Genomic DNA, 16,956 nt, shown 5'->3' with positions numbered 1-16,956 from the left:
AAATGCTGTTTGTTGAGCCTGAGCCCAACGTCCTGAGGATTATAATTCTAATGTTCCCAGACGTTGCTGCAACTGCCAGTACTGTATAACCCAGTAGGACCATATGAGGCCTCGCCATGACCAACCCCTTCCCCATATTCTCTGCTTTAGCTCCTCTCTGAAGTACCTAGATAATAGGATCTGTTGCACATTTCCTAAGTTATATTACAAATGCAAAAACACCCGCCAAATGGAAGATATTTAACTACTTGATGACCTTGTGCACTTAGCCCCCAGGTCTACTGGAGTCTAAGGATTGGTGACATTAACCCTTGTGATACCACCCTGTTACTTCACCATCAACCAACCAACTAAGTACATGATCAGTACATGAGCTGATCACAAACCCTGAGACACCCCCCACCCCCAATCAGGCCTTAAAAATGCTTTGCTAACAAACCCTTCAGGGAGTTTGGGGGTGTTAAGCACAAGCCACCCACACCCTTTCTCCTTGTCTGGCGCCTATAATATTAATAAATGCTACAGTGTCCTTCACCATAACCTGGTGTCAGTAGATTGGCTTTACTGCGTGCAGGCAAGTGGACCCAAGTTTGGTTCAGTAATACCAGGACAACACTTACAGTAGTATACTCCAGAAGAGTATTTGTTTTAAAATTAATTACATCACTGCTTTAAAACTTTTTATCATAAAATCATAACAACAACCACTACTAACAAAGCATAAAAGGAACCAGATATGTAAATGGGTCCATCATTGAAAAAGCAAGAGAGTTCCAGAAAAACATCTATTTCTGCTTTATTGACTATGCCAAAGTTTTTGACTGTGTGGATCACAACAAACTGTGGAAAATTCTGAAAGAGATGGGAATACCAGACCACCTGACCTGCCTCTTGAGAAACCTGTATGCAGGTCAGGAAGCAACAGTTAGAACTGGACATAGAACAACAGACTGGTTCCAAATAGGAAAAGGAGTATGGCAAGGTTGTATATTGTCACCCTGCTTATTTAATTTACATGCAGAGTACATCATGAGAAATGCTGGGCTGGAAGAAGCACAAGCTGGAATCAAGACTGCCGGGAGAAAAATCAATAACCTCAGATATGCAGATGACACCACCCTTATGGCAGAAAGTGAAGAACTAAAGAGCCTCTTGACGAAAGTGAAAGAGGAGAGTGAAAAAGTTGACTTAAAGCTCAATATTCAGAAAACTAAGGTCATGGCATCCAGTCCCATCACTTCATGGGAAATAGATGGGGAAACAGTGCAAACAGTGGCTAGCTTTATTTCTCTGAGCTCCAAAATCACTGCAGATGGTGTTTGCAGTCATGAAATTAAAAGACGCTTACTCCTTGGAAGGAAAGTTATGACCAACCTAGATAGCATATTAAAAAGCAGAGACATTACTTTATCAACAAAGGTCCATCTAGTGAAGGCTATGCTTTTTCCAGTGGTCGTATATGCATGTGAGAGCTGAACTATAAAGAAAGCTGATCACGGAAGAACTGATGATTTTAAACTGTGGTGCTAGAGAAGACTCTTGCAAGTCCCTTGGACTCGCAACCAGTCCATCCTAAAGGAAATCAGTTCTGGGTGTTCATTGGAAGGACTGATGTTGAAGCTGAAATACTTTGGCCACTTGATGCAAAGAGCTGACTCATTTGAATAGACCCTGAATTTGGGGAAAATTGAAGGCAGGAGAAGAAGGGGATGACAGAGGATGAGATGGTTAGATGGCATCACCGACTCAATGGACATGAGTTTGGGTAAACTCCAGGAGTTGATGATGGACAGGGAAGCCTGCCGTGCTGTAGTTCATGGGGTCCCAATTAGTCAGACGCAACTGAACTGAACTGAAATATATCTCATTATGTATATATTTATAGAAAGCAATTATCAACTTTATTCCTGATTATAGAAGATATATAGAAAATCACCTCTTTAGGTGACTCAGAAATATAAAAACATAAGTAAACTAAAATTTCTAACAAATCAGTGTTGTGAAAATTTTTGAGCATTTCCTTCTGGTCTTTCTTCTATGGGTGAAAGCTTTTGAATGCTAATTGACAAGGATGCTTCAGAGAAAGTAAGTAGACTATCCACGAAGAATACAAAGGAAACCAAATATACCTTTCACAATTAAAGTTATGTCTATTAAAAATCAATAATTATCACAGAAACAAAATGTCTTAAAATGCAAAGGTATTAGACTGCTATGTGTGCTAAGTCACTTCTGTTGTGTCCAACACTTTGCAACCCCATGACTGTAGGCCACCAGGCTCCTCTGTCCATGGGATTCTCCAGGGAAGAATACTGGAGTGGGTTGCCATGCCCTCCTGCAAGGGATGTTCCTGATTCAGGAATCAAATTCACATCTCTTACATCCTGTGTTGGCAGGCAGGTTCTTTACCACTAGTGCCACCTGGGAAGCCCATTACTATGACTTGTTAAAAAAGAGTAACATTACAGTTTTGGGTGTGCTATTTTAAGTTCCACTACAGGGTCTGGAAAAGACCCTGATGGTGGCAAAGACAGAAGGCAAGAGGAAAAGGAGACGGCAGAGGATGAGATGGCTGGATGGCATCACCAACTCAAAGGACTTGAGTTTGAACAAGATGTGAGAGAGGGTAAGGACAGGGAAGCCTGGTGTGCTACAGTCCATGGGGTTGGAAAGAGATGGAAAACAACTGAGCAACTGAACAACAACAACAACAGTGTTGGGAAGATCCCCTGCAGGAGAACATGGCAACCAACTCCAGTATTTTTGCTTAGAGAATCCCATGGACAGAGGAGCCTGGTGGGCTATAGTCTGGTGAAACAGAGTCGGACATGACTGAAGTGACCTAGTATGCACACACTCATGCACGCATGCACAGTGTATTCATATTTTGTGATAGTATTATTTAATCAGGCACTGATAACTGTGTCTTCTTGAAATGCTGGATTTTATAAAATTTTCTGAATTCTTCAGTGTGTTTTATTACAACCTGGGGCCAAATTTATTTTCCATGGGAAGACAGCTCTAGTTTCACAATGGAAGTCAGTAGGGAAATCAGACTATTTCTGGAAAATTGCTTTGCAGCTGACATTTATGGGATATAGCAGGATTTTAAAAGTGAGATGCCCCCCCCATTCCTAGGTTCCTTCTTATGCTACTTAAGTTTTAGCATTCATATTAGCTACACTTCAACCTCTTCTTTGCTAAGGAGTCACATTAAATCTTTCAATCCTCAAGTCCATTTTGCTGTCAATAGACCTGGAAGAATTAATGCATTTCTGACTTCCTCTATTTTTTTTTTTTTTACCAACAAAAGTGTTGCATGTAATGCTACCTGATTTCCCCTCTGAGAATATCATATTTGTTTGATTTTTAAGAGAGTGTTGAATATCCTGTTTGAGAGCTGCAGAAATAAGACAGTTCTCTTTATTCCTTGCCACAGAATGAAAGTGAAATTTTTGTTCTCTAGTCTCTTTTGCCTAAATAAAACAGACTCATGCCAGACTTGCTAAGAACACACACTTTGCAAAGGTCACTTACTTACATCCTATTTGCAGCAAGGTACTAATCCATGTGTACTTCAGAAGGCTCAACATCTGTACATCATGGAGAAAAAGCTAAAGATTAAAAAAAAAGGCAAAAAACTGTACATTTTCAATTTATCATAACACAGTTTCCTGCCAGCTAAAATATGCCCATGTGGTGATACACAATTTCACAAATTTGTCCTCCTAGAAGAAAAACTGATTTCAGAAATTCTGTCTGTATACCAAAGTGAGAAAATTTGAAAAATTCTGGGAAAGCTGCAGCTTAGAATTAATAACTGGAGAGCAGCCCAATCTCCAAGTCCTTCACTTCTCTTCACAGTGATTACTTTGTAAAAGGGATGGAGGGCGTGAGTCAGCACTGAAATCTTTCACAATCACAACCCTGTCACCAGATCCTATTTGAGATTCTGCAGATGAAAAAGAACTGGACATCATCATTTCTTTCCACTTCTTTATTTTCAGTCATTTTAAAAATTTTCTTTTTTTGAGCAGCTACTAGATACAAGATACTGGTTCAACTCAGTTCAGTTCAGTTCAGTCGTGTCCGACTCTTTGCGACCCCATGAATCACAGCACACCAGGCCTCCCTGTCCATCACCAACTCCCAGAGTTCACTCAAACCCACATCCATCGAGTCGGTGATGCTATCCAGCCATCTCATTCTCTGTCGTCCCCTTCTCCTCCCGCCCCAATCCCTCCCAGCATTAGTCTTTTCCAGTGAGTCAACTCTTCACATGAGGTGGCCAAAGTACTGGAGTTTCAGCTGTAGCATCAGTCCTTCCAATGAACAGCCAGAACAGATCTCCTTTAGAATGGACTGGTTGGATCTCCTTGCAGTCCAAGGGACTCTCAAGAGTCTTCTCCTAGTTGATTGCTAAGGAAGGCTATCTTATCTCTCCATGCTATTCTTTGGAACTCTGCATTCAAATGGGTGTATCTTTCCTTTTCTCCTTTGCCTTTGCTTCTCTTCTTTTCACAGCTATTTGCAAGGCCTCCTCAGACAATCATTTTGCCTTTTTGTATTTATTTTTCTTTGGGATGGTCTTGATCACTGCCTCCTTTACAATGTCACAAACCTCCATTCACATTTCTTCAGGGACTCTATCAGATCTAATCCCTTGAATCTATTTGTCACTTCTACTGCATAATTATAATGGATTTGATTTAGGTCATACCTGAATGGTCTAGTGGTTTTCCATACTTCTTCAATTTAAGTCTGAATTTGGCAATAAGGAGTTCATGTTCTGAGCCATAGTCAGCTCCCAGTCTTGTTTTTGCTGACTGTATAGAACTTATCCATCTTTGGCTGCAAAGAATATAATCAATCTGATTTCTTTCTTGATAGTTCAGTTGGTAAGGAATCTGCCTGCAGTGAAGGAGACCCCAGTTCAATTCCTGGGTCATGAAGATCTGCTGGAGAAGGGATAGTCTACCTACTCCAGTGTTCTTGGGCTTCCCTGTGGCTCAGCTGATAAAGAATCTGCCTGCAATGCTGGAGACCATGGTTCAATCCCTAGGTTGAGAAGATCCCTTGGAGAAAGGAAAGGTTACCCCACTCCAGTATTCTCACCTGGAGAATTACATGGACTGTATAGTCTGTGAGGTTGCAAATATTCAGACACAACTGAGCAACTTTCACACTTCCCATGGATTCATGCAATTAATCCTCATAACTGCTTTCCGAATTAAAAATTTACTCCAGGTCATACAGCTAGTCAGTTACAGTAATGAGAACAAATTGAGAATGGATCCATAACTTACATTCTTAACTGCTATGCCATACAGTTTCTCAAGAAATATTTGATGAAAGAGTAAAGTCTCAATATAACACCAAATTGGAAGAAGAGCCATGGAGTTGATTTGGGTAATTAGGAAACTAAAACCCTTCTTATACACTTTAAGATAAAAGAACAACAAACCTAATTTACAGAGAATACTTTAATAGTAATATTTTTGAAGACTTGATAAAAAGATTCAATCTCATCTATTTTCATCAATCTTGACATTTAAATTCATTTTTGAAGGTAAGCTTCAACCTAGATGTCCATCTACAGATGAATGGATAAAGAAGATGTGGTACACATACACAATGGAATATTACTCAGCCATAAAACAGAAGGAATTTGAGGCAGTCATAGTGAGGTGGATGAACCTAGAGCCTATTATACTGAATGAGATAAGTGAGAGAAAGAGAAAAACCAAGATAATATATTACTGCATATATATATGAAATCTAGAAAACTGGTATTGATGAAGTTATTTCCATTGAAGGAATGGAGACACAGATATGGAGAATAGATCTGCAGACACGGAGAGAGAGGGAGAAGTGGAGAAAGCAGCACTGACATATATACACTATAATGTGTAAAATATCGACAGCTGGTAAGATGCTGTGGAACACAGGGAGAACAGCCTGGTGCTCTGTGATGACCTAGAGTGGTGGGATGAGCAGAAGGGAGGGAGGCTCAAGAGGGAGGGGATATGTATGTACGTATGTGTGTATATATATATATATATAATTATGGCTGATTCATCTTGTTGTATGGCAGAAACTAATACAACATTGTAAAACAATTTTCCTCCAATTAAAAATTCAAAAATTGAATATTATTTTAAAAAGGTAGGCTTTAATCATTTTATTTTAAAACTATATATAATAGGGAATATGTTATCAGTAGAATGATGGCCTGCTTAAGCTCTTTGTATCTTTAGACCTAGAGGTGGCCCTAGTAGATACTTAAATAGACAAAATTTAACTTGGGCATTTTATTCATCTTCTATACTAGAGAACAGAAATTGAGAATATACTTTAAGGTAAATAAACCTTAAAAGTTATCTTCTGGGATGCCTGGTAGAGAAATAATTTATTATAAGATGTATTTTATGAAAGGGTATTTGGTGGCTCATGGGTTTTCATCCTAGAAAGTGAAAGCCACCTTCTTATCATAGATATACAAGGCATCCTTATAGCTACCTATAGATTTCTGTTCTATTTACAATATAAAGTGAGTATAACGGGATTGTACCTACAGACAAGTGGGATAGAGTAGAGATTTGAACTGAGCTGCTGTTCCTCATTTGGGAATATTTAAGCTTGACTATAAGAGAGACTTTAGAAAATATGTTGCAGATGCTTATAATGGACATCTCTGGGCCAGGCAGCCTACCCTTAGCTGGGTTGTGACAGCATGTAATGAGAAGTCATGTTTAGGGTGAAATAGAAAGGTCAGATTGGGGCACACGGTGTAAGTAACACTAGAAGCTCTTCTGATGCCTTTTTTTGAGAAACTATTGGAAACAACAGTGAGAGCAGGAGGAAAAGACCATTTGCTCCTGAATGCCCAGATTTCTGGGCCTTTGGTACCATAGGAGATGGTGATGGTAGCTATATCAGTATCAAAGAAAAAGGCACTTCACAGAAGATGATTAGACTATTCTGGGATCAACATGTAGAGTAACCTCTTCCCATTTGCTTAAGCAAATTTGGGAGTCCTGGAGAAGACTCTTGAGAGTCCCTTATACTGCAAGGAGATCCAACCAGTCCATTCTAAAGGAGATCAATCCTGGATGTTCATTGGAGGGACTGATGCTAAAGCTGAAACTGCAATACTTTGGCCACCTCATGCGACGAGTTGACTCACTGGAAAAGACTCTGATGCTGGGAAAGGTTGGGGGCGGGAGGAGAAGGGGACGACGGAGAATGAGATGGCTGGATGGCATCACCGACTCTGTGGACATGAGTTTGAGTGTACTCCGGGAGTTGGTGATGGACAGGGAGGCCTGGCGTGCTGTGATTCATGGGGTCGCGGAGAGTCGGACACGACTGAGCGACTGAAAAAAAAAAAAAAAATATTGAGATAAAAGAACCCTGGGAAAGCAATGGACTTCCCAAGATAAACTTCAAAGATAGAGATAATTCACCGTACTTTAATATTTCAAAGATAGAGATAATTCATAATTCCCTGGTGGCTCAGGTGGTAACGAATCCGCCTGCAACACAGGAGACCTAGGTTCGATCCCTGGGTTGGGAAGATCCCCTGGAGAAGGGAAAGGCTACCCACTCCAGTATTCTTGCCTGGAGAATTCCATGGACTGTATAGTCTATGGGGTTTCAAAGAGTTGGACACATCTGAGCGACTTTCACTTCACTTCATAGTAATTTATATACTAAAATAAATATAATCTTAAAGTGGTAAAGCAGCATATCAAATGCATACAAACTTATTAAATGTAAGGGGGAAAAGCAATTTGGAGAAGTTTTCCTTTTACAAGCTGACTTTCAAATTCCTTGTTCTACAAAGAAAAGCATTTGATTTTTCCAGGTTAGAAGTTATTCAAGACAACTGTGAACTAAAATTACATCATTTTCTAAGAGAAGTGTTTTTTCAGGTTTACAAACTAAAATGTGGTCAGCATTTTAAAAATCTAGGAGATAAAATGTTAACTTTTTAAATGTAATATTAATTTTAAACCATTTGATCTCAATCATGAATCTGGAAAAGTAAGTATTTTTATATTGACTTATTTTAAAATTTGACATAAGGAAGCAGTCTTCACACAGTTACTTGGGTATTTACACACTATATAGAATTGTCTAAAGCTTTTATAATCTATGCTTTTGTGTGACTACATATACAGATCTATATATTATATTCCTCACTAACATAGTATTAGTATGGACCTAAAATTCAACTTAAAATAACTATAATTCACCCGCAGGCATGTATTCAAATAGGAAGTGAATATTGTTTACACTTTTATATATATTATATACGAGTGATAGTCAGTCATGTCTGATTCATTGTGCCCTCATGGACTGTAGCCCACCAGGCTCCTCTGTCCATGGAATTCTCCAGGCAAGAATACTGGAGTGGGTTGCCATTTCCTTCTCCAAGGTATATTATACATAGTTTTTAACTATTTTCAGTAGCTGTAACTATACTGATTGAAGGTAGGTGCTGTAACCCTTACCTTCTAAATGCCACAATAGCTGATGGGGTTCAGGACACTACCCTACAATATGGCATTGTGGCATATTGAATACTTTAAGCTGAAGGAATTTGAGAAAATAGAAATAGAAAGGTCAGTGAGTTTCCCTGTGCTCTTCTCCCGTGAAAAAGGTCAGAAAATCCCCACATGAGAAGTATCTTGCCTATACCCTAAAGAAAGGAACGATTTTATCTCCAAGATGGAGGAACAACACCAGGAAGAATCTGAATGAACAGACCTTAGTCCCCCTAGTTTCCTATGATTCATTTTCTTTGCCCTATCATATCTTTCCATGACTTACCACTCTTTATCAAAGCCAGCATAAAACCTCTCAGGTTTAACCATATCTTTGGGTCATCTTTTACTAATGAAAGTTTCCATGCATGCCATGTAAAATTTACATTCAATAATTTATATGCTATTTTCCTGTTAATCTGTCTTTGTCAATCTTAATTTTCAGACTCAGCTAGGGACCTTATGAGGGTCAGGGTAAATTGTTACCTGCTCTACAATAGCATTGCTGCATCAAGTACTAGGCAGAGAAAACTCATTTTACTTAATTTTGATTTAGAGAGTAATTGTTAATACATAAGACTTGTTCCATTAGAACTGAAATAAGCATTAGTAGACCACTGGGGACCAAGGAGTTTATGTACCTCATTGTGAACTGAGTCAAATCAGTTCTCAGAATTTCCATCTTCATAGGCTGTACGTTTGGAGAAGGCAATGGCACCCTACTCCAGTACTCTTGCCTGGGAACTACCATGGACGGAGGAGCCTGGTAGGCTGCAGTCCATGGGGTTGCGACTTGAGTTGGACACGACTGAACGACTTCACTTTCACTTTTCACTTTCGTGCTTTGGAGAAGGAAATGGCAACCCACTCCAGTGTTCTTGCCTGGAGAATCCCAGGGACGGGGGAGCCTGGTGGGAGGCCATCTATGGGGTCACACAGAGTCGGACACGACTTAGCAGGCAGTATATTACTTATGATTTTAATAAAAAACTTGAAAATCTGAAATATCATTACATCTGGATTGTTGAGAACATGGAAAAACCATTTTGAGATCCACTTAACCTTCAAAAAGCTTTAGTTAGCAACATAGCATAATTATCCGTTTAAATTAAAGGAAGTCACAAATATAAAATCTATTAAAAATATAGACAGCATTTCATCTTTCTATAATATATTAGAAAAGATGTCTCTAAATGCTAAAAACCAAATATGAATTCTTTCATTCAATTTGAATACATCAGTTTAGACAAAAATGATTACTATTTTTAAGAAATGTATGTAAAAAATAATATTATGGCATATTAGTTGAAATTTACTTTGAGATCACACATTATATGATAAATATGCACTAATGAATATTTTAAAAAGTGAAATATTAACAAGAACAATGCAATTGGGTTCAACATAACAGCCTAAAATGTCTCAGTATTTAGACTATAAATTTTTTTTTTAAATCAGATTACAAAACTTAGGCATAGGACCTTTAACTGGAGTGAAGAACCAATTTTGTAATGAGCCCACTTTTCCACAGGTGGCCTGAGTTGGCAGGGTGTAAAGAAAATGCTTTTAAATCAGCTTCCAGTTAAAGCCACAGATCTGATGAACATTACAGAGGTAAGAGGTACACTCAGGCCTCTGACTTTTCTCTACCCCCTTTCAGTATTCACTCACTGTGTCCTTTGTGTATATTTTTTCTACTCTTCCTTTGAAGACAGACTTTATCTTTGAATTCAGAGATACCTAAGAGAGTGATTTTATCATTTATCCAAACATATCCATTAAGTGCCTACTCTGTGTCAGGTATCTTCTAGGTTCTGAGGATACAGTACTTAATAAGGACACAAAGTCACTGGGTTATGGCTTACGTGGAGATTACAGTTTGCTGGGAAAGCATCTGTTAAACAAATAAAATTTTTTAAACACCAATTGAAAAGCATGAAGTGCAAAGCACAGGTTTTCAAGAGTATATATTTGGGAGACCTAACTTAGACTGTGGGGGTATGGGTGGGCCAGGTGATTAGCAATGTCACTTGATGGATGAAATATTAGAACTCAGACTTGAAGGGGCAGAGCCAGAGGAGCACTGGAGCAGAGTGAGTGAAGGCTCTGAGGGAGATGAAATACTGTGGCCACATAAAGGAGAGAAAAAAGCCTGGACTACTAGAGCCAATGGAGTCAGTGGGAAATAGGAGGCAGAGGGTTCCTGACCTCTGTAGAGGCCAGATTCCACAGGTCTCTTGCTGTGTTTAGTCGCTCAGTCATGTCTGACCCTTTGCATCCCCATGGACTGTAGCCTACCAGGCTCCGATGTCCATGGAATTTTCCAGGCAAGAATACTACAGCAGGTTGCCATTTCCTATTCCAGGGGATCTTCCCAATCCAGGGATTGAACCCGCATTTCTTGTGCCTCCTGCATTGGCAGGCAGGTTCTTTACCACTAGTGTTACCTGGGAAGCCTCACAGGTTTCTCAAGAATTTTGAAATTTTTCTTGAGAAAGATGTAAGTGATTGAAGTTTTAAACATGGAACTGACATCATCCAACTTTTTTTTGCTGCTCAAAAGCATAAAAAATGCTAGCTAAATTAACACATACATACATACACATATATACTCATACACTAACAACAATAAGGAAAAACCCTAGGAGAAATGCAACATAGCATACTATGCAAATGACAGTAAGTCTACTTGTTAGTTCCTAACTACTGATAAGAAGATTATATAAGATGTAAATATCCAATTAAAGTTTATCTGATAAATTATTAAGAAATTATATAGTATCAAAGAGTTAAAAAATAGCAGGTGTTGGACAACGCATAACTATTGAGACTGGCATATAAATAGTTGTGTTTAGAGTAACATAAGAGTTATGATTAGAAAATTTTGAGATTGATGTGTATATTTTAGAATGTCAGTATTATTACTGAATATTCATAGTCTGCACACACAAATGTTAATTAGATCAAGTACCAGTTCCAGCCCTACATCATATTCAGCTCTCAGCATCATTTATCATGCAGCAACAATGTATAAGAAAGTGGGAGATTAAGTAGAGAAAAAGAAAGTAAATAAAGTGATAAGACATGGTTCCTAATCCTCACTGAATTTATAAACTAGTGTTGGGAGACAGATAAATAATAACAGAGCAATAGTAGCAGGAACTAATGTTTAGTGAACTCTTACAATGAACCAGGCATTGAGCTAAATGTTTTATAAGCATTGTCCTATTTACTCCTCCCAATAGACCTATGATGCATATATGCTATCAGTAACTCCCTTTTACATATGATGAAATTCACCTCAGGGAGGTCTATTGACTTTCTCAATGCCATCACCACAGTAAGTGTCAGATTCAGGATTTGAACCTGGGTACCCTTACCACTCCTCCAGATTACAAAAGTATGAAATTAATCTGGTTTTCTTAATCAGAGAAGAATGACTCTAACTAAAGGAAAGAGACTAGAAATTGAAACCACCAGAAAAACTTTGTCTTATACTATGATATCTTCTCTCTATTCTCCTGATGTTTGGTTCATCTTCCTCAAAAAAATTCTTTACTCACCTCTAAGTGGCCTGTGTCCCATCTCCCCTTCCCCGATTAAGATACTGTATAAGTTCCCAAATCTCACTGATTGTTTGGGCATTCACTTTTTTTCTTCCTATGATGTCATAAGGTATGTGCTTAGTAGCTCAATTGTGTCCAAATCTTTGCTACTCCATGGACTGAACGTAGCCCACCAGGTTCCTCTGTCCAAGGAATTTTCCAGACAAGAAAACTGGAACAGGTTGCCATTTCCTATTCCAGGAGATCATTAAATCTTAATAAATTTGTATACTTTATCTTCATGGGCTTCCCAAGTGGTGCTAGCAGTAAAGAACCTTCCTGCCAATGCAGGAGACATAAGAGACGTGGGTTTGATCCCTGGGTGAGGAAGATCCCCTGGAGGAGGGCATGGCAACCCACTCCAGTATTCTTCCCTGAAGAATCCCCATGGACAAAATAGTTAGGCAGGCTACAGTCCATAGGGTAGCAAAGAATCTGACATGACTGAAGCGTCTTCAGTCAGTCAGTTCAGTTCAGTCGCTCAGTCGTGTCTGACTCTTTGCGACCCCATGAATCACAGCACACCAGGCCTCCCTGTCCATCACCAACTCCTGGAGTTCACTCAAACTCATGTCCATCGAGACGGTGATGCCATCCAGCCATCTCATTCTCTGTCGTCCCAGTCTCCTCCCGCCCGCAATCCCTCCCAGCATCAGAGTCTTTTCCAGTGAGTCAACTCATCGCATGAGGTGGCCAAAGTATTGGAGTTTCAGCTTTAGCATCAGTCCTTCCAATGAACACCCAGGACTGATCTCCTCTAGAATGGACTGGTTGGATCTCTTTGCAGTCCAAGAGACTCTCAAGAGTCTTCTCCAGCACCACAGTTCAAAAGCATTAATTCTTCAGCGATCAGCTTTCTTCACAGTCCAACTCTCACATCCATACATGACCACTGGAAAAACCATAGCCTTGACTAGACAGACCTTGGTTGGCAAAGTAATGTCTCTGCTTTTTAATATGCTATCTAGGTTGGTCATACCTTTCCTTCCAAGGAGTAAGCGTCTTTTAATTTCATGGCTGCAATCAGCATCTGCAGTGATTCTGGAGCCCAGAAAAATAAAGTCTGACACTGCTTCCACTGTTCCCCCATCTATTTCCCATGAAGTGATGGGACCAGATGTGATGATCTTCGTTTTCTGAATGTTGAGCTTCAAGCCAACCTTTTCACTCTTCTCTTTCACTTTCATCAAGAGGCTTTTGAGTGCCTCTTCACTTTCTACCATAAGGGTGGTGTCATCTGCATATCTGAGGTTATTGATATTTCTCCCGGCAATCTTGATTCCAGCTTGCGCTTCTTCCAGCCCAGCTTTCCTCATGATGTACTCTGCATAGAATTTAAATAAGCAGGGTGACAATATACAACCTTGACGTACTCCTTTTCCTATTTGGAACCAGTCTGTTGTTCCATGTCCAGTTCTAACTGTTGCTTCCTGACCTGCATACAGGTTTCTCAAGAGGCAGGTCAGGTGGTCTGGGATTCCCATCTCTTTCAGAATTTTCCACAGTTTATTGGGATCCACACAGTCAAACGCTTTGGCATAGTCAATAAAGCAGAAACAGATGTTTTTCAGGAACTCTCTTGCTTTCTCCACGATCCAGCGGATGTTGGCAATTTGATCTCTGGTGCCTCTGCCTTTTCTAAAACCTGCTTGAACATCTGGAAGTTCACGGTTCACATATTGCTGAAGCCTGGCTTGGAGAATTTTGAGCATGACTTTACTAGCGTGTGAGATGAGTGCAATTGTGCGGTAGTTTGAGCATTCTTTGGCATTGCCTTTCTTTGGGAATGGAATGAAGACTGACCTTTTCCAGTCCTGTGGCCACTGCTGAGTTTTCCAAATTTGCTGGCATATTGCGTGTCGCACTTTCATAGCATCATCTTTCATCTTAACCCACATGCATACCTTACCTTCATGGTAATCTGTCTAGTGTCAGTTTCACAGACTCCTATTGAATCCAGGAACACGGGAGGCAAGTGTTTCCTTCCCTATACCTGGAAAGGTGTTGAATGCATGATAAGGTTTTCAAGTTTTCTTTGGAGGTAATGACTAATCAATGGTTTTCATTCAGAGGAGCAATATGATCTCACTGTTTGTAGGAATCTTACTCTGGCAGCAGAGGGAAGGATGGTTTGGAGAGATGAGACATTGAAACCTGGGAGAGCATCTAGACAGCCAATGAAGGAGCATGTGAACAGAGAATGGAAGCTGGATATAAGAAATACGGAGGGGGCAGAGTCCATGGGGCATGGTGACTGACTTGATGTTACTGGTTAGAGAGAGGGAAGTACTGGGTTGGCCAAAACTTTCATTCAGCTTTTTGCTATGGAAAAATCTGAATAAACATTTGGGTTAACCCCATATTAAGGATACTTGAGTTCTCCTGCCTGAGTAACTCAAAGTGTGTCTTGTGTATACTTGTTTTTTAACAGAACATGGGAGACAAGAAAGGGAACATTATTTCAAGTTGGTAGAGCAGGCAGAGAGGGAGAATACTGAGTAGTTTTGAACAGACTGAGATTGAGATAGCTGGAAATACTGGGATGGTAATAACCAACAGGCAGATGGAAATAATGGATTCTTAGATAACTTGGAGATCAGCTTATATGGCAAGAGTGAGAACTGCAAAGCCAAGGCAAATGGAGCAAAGATCTCCCCTTATCCATTCAGATCTACATCAGGACAGTGCCTCAAAAGTACTCTCCAACATGCTTTTGGGTTCAGTGAACATGCCCTTAGCCTGAATACGGTTGACCCTGATATGTTCCCTCCAAACAGCAACTATTTTGGGGTTATAACTTCAGCTAAAAGAGCAAAATATCAGATTTCCGTGCCTGTGCTAACAGTTTCCAGTGATCTTCAAAGATCATTTTACTACAAATGTCAATGAAGCAAAATATGTAGTCAGTGTGAATTTTGATAAAGGGTATGTCCCTGAGGAATTAAGTTTTATTGTTTCAGGTAGTGAACCGAGTGAGGGTATAAAGGACTTTGAGATATATTACTACAGACTCAAGAATAACTGTATACAGCTATGCAATTCATTACAAATGGTGATACTGAATATCTGAGACTCTCCATTGCTTATTATTAGTGGGCACTCTTTAGTTTTTTATTTTTTAGTTTGTACTATACCAGGTAATCCTGCTACTCTGTGTGCTACTCAGAAATGAATGTCTAGGTATTTGGGATTGATTGTTTACTATAAAATGATTCTCTGAATTCGTTGGCCATTTAAGTTTTCAATTTTTCCTACATTTGTTTTCAAGTGCTGTTTCAAATTTGGGGATTAGTGTACTGAACTATAAATAGTTTTCAACCATGCATTCTGAATTCAAGTGGTAGTTTCAAATTCAGTGGATAATACTTTATCATTTCTTACTTATCTTTCCTTAACTAAAATCACCAATGAGGTAAAGAAGTGATAACAAAAAGGAAAAAGTGTTCCAAACCAAATTTACTTATAAAGATATAAGTCAGCTCTGTGTTTTTGAAAGACCTATGAACTGAGGCAAAGATTTAATCCTTTTTTTTTTTTTTTTTTTTGCATGGGGAATGGGATTTATTTCCCTCAATTGCAAAACAGAGCAAAAAGAGTAGACATTCTCTACGGTTCCTCCCAGCTATAAAATGCTAGATTCCATTAAGTATTCAGCAAAAAGGGAAGCACTTGAGAAACAGTGAATACTTTCAGATTTCTATAATGGAAATGCTTGAATATATTATTTAAGCTAGTTGCTCAGTTTTATATTAAATCTTCTGATTCTCGATTGAAGGAAGTTGATGGTAAAATATATTTTGCCCATCTTTTGTATATCCTATGATCTCTAAAACAAGGTAAGAATCTAGTAAGTGCAGAGCAATCTCATCCTGAATTTAACCCACAATAAACTATCCCAGGTGGCACAGTGGTAAAGAATTCACCTGCAACGTAGGAGACTGTGATGCAAAGACCTGGGTTTGATCCCTGGATTGGGAAATTCCCTTGGAGAAGGGAATGGCAATCCACTCCAGTATTCTTGTTTGGAGAATCCCATGGACAGAGGATCCTAGAGGGCTACCATCCATGGGATCGCGAAGAGTCAGACAATGCAACAACAAACTATCTCAAAGATATGTTACTCTATAATAACATAATGGCGTTTAAACACAACTTCTTATTTCTAACCCAATTGCTAATTGACAACACTTATTTCTTTTCAGTCTGAGCTGTTTGTCATCCCTGATATTAAACTTTCAACTCCTAGTTCTCTAAGCATTGAAGATCTATGCTCACTTCTCAGAATCTATACACACCATCACCTTTACATAAATTGTCTTTAGATGATCATGCAACCCTAACCCTAAGTCTAATCTCTTCTTCACCTAATAAAATTTTTCGCAAGGTTGAAAACAAGTTCATTTCAGGATATAAAGCACATTAATCTAACACTTCAGTCATGGCAGCCAAACATTTCAGATTGTTTCCCTGTATTTATTCAATATGCTCAGTTATTCTGGAACAACTCTAGGCTAGAAATTGTACTAGGATAATGTTATTCTTGCTACACTAGAATTTTCGGAGGCAAAGCTGTTTTTCTTGCACCACATTTCTTATACTTTTTAGCAAATCTTCATCGATTTTTTAAGGTTCACTAAATATGTATGTATGTGCATATATGGATCCATGTATGTACGTGTATACATACATATGTAAGAATGGATTACTTTTGCTGCATTGTTCAGAGAAGGCAATGGCAAGCCACTCCAGTACTCTTGCCTAGAAAATCGCATGGACAGAGGAGCCTGGTGGGCTGCAGTCCA

At 39.1% G+C, this 16,956-nt stretch overlaps 1 protein-coding gene across 9 annotated transcripts in view; it reads right to left on the bottom strand.

The window, feature by feature from the left end:
* DIAPH2 (diaphanous related formin 2) overlaps nt 1-16,956 on the bottom strand; it is a 1,076,961-nt gene that overhangs the window by 300,923 nt on the left and 759,082 nt on the right. The gene's annotated exons all lie outside the window — the stretch shown is intronic.

This window comes from Moschus berezovskii, chromosome X (genome assembly GCF_049115385.1).
Source record: "Moschus berezovskii isolate FMDL1 chromosome X, NW_MosBer_1.0, whole genome shotgun sequence".
NCBI lineage: Eukaryota > Metazoa > Chordata > Mammalia > Artiodactyla > Moschidae > Moschus > Moschus berezovskii.
Note: the sequence above shows the minus strand (reverse complement) of the source record. Positions and strands in the feature narration are given on the sequence as shown.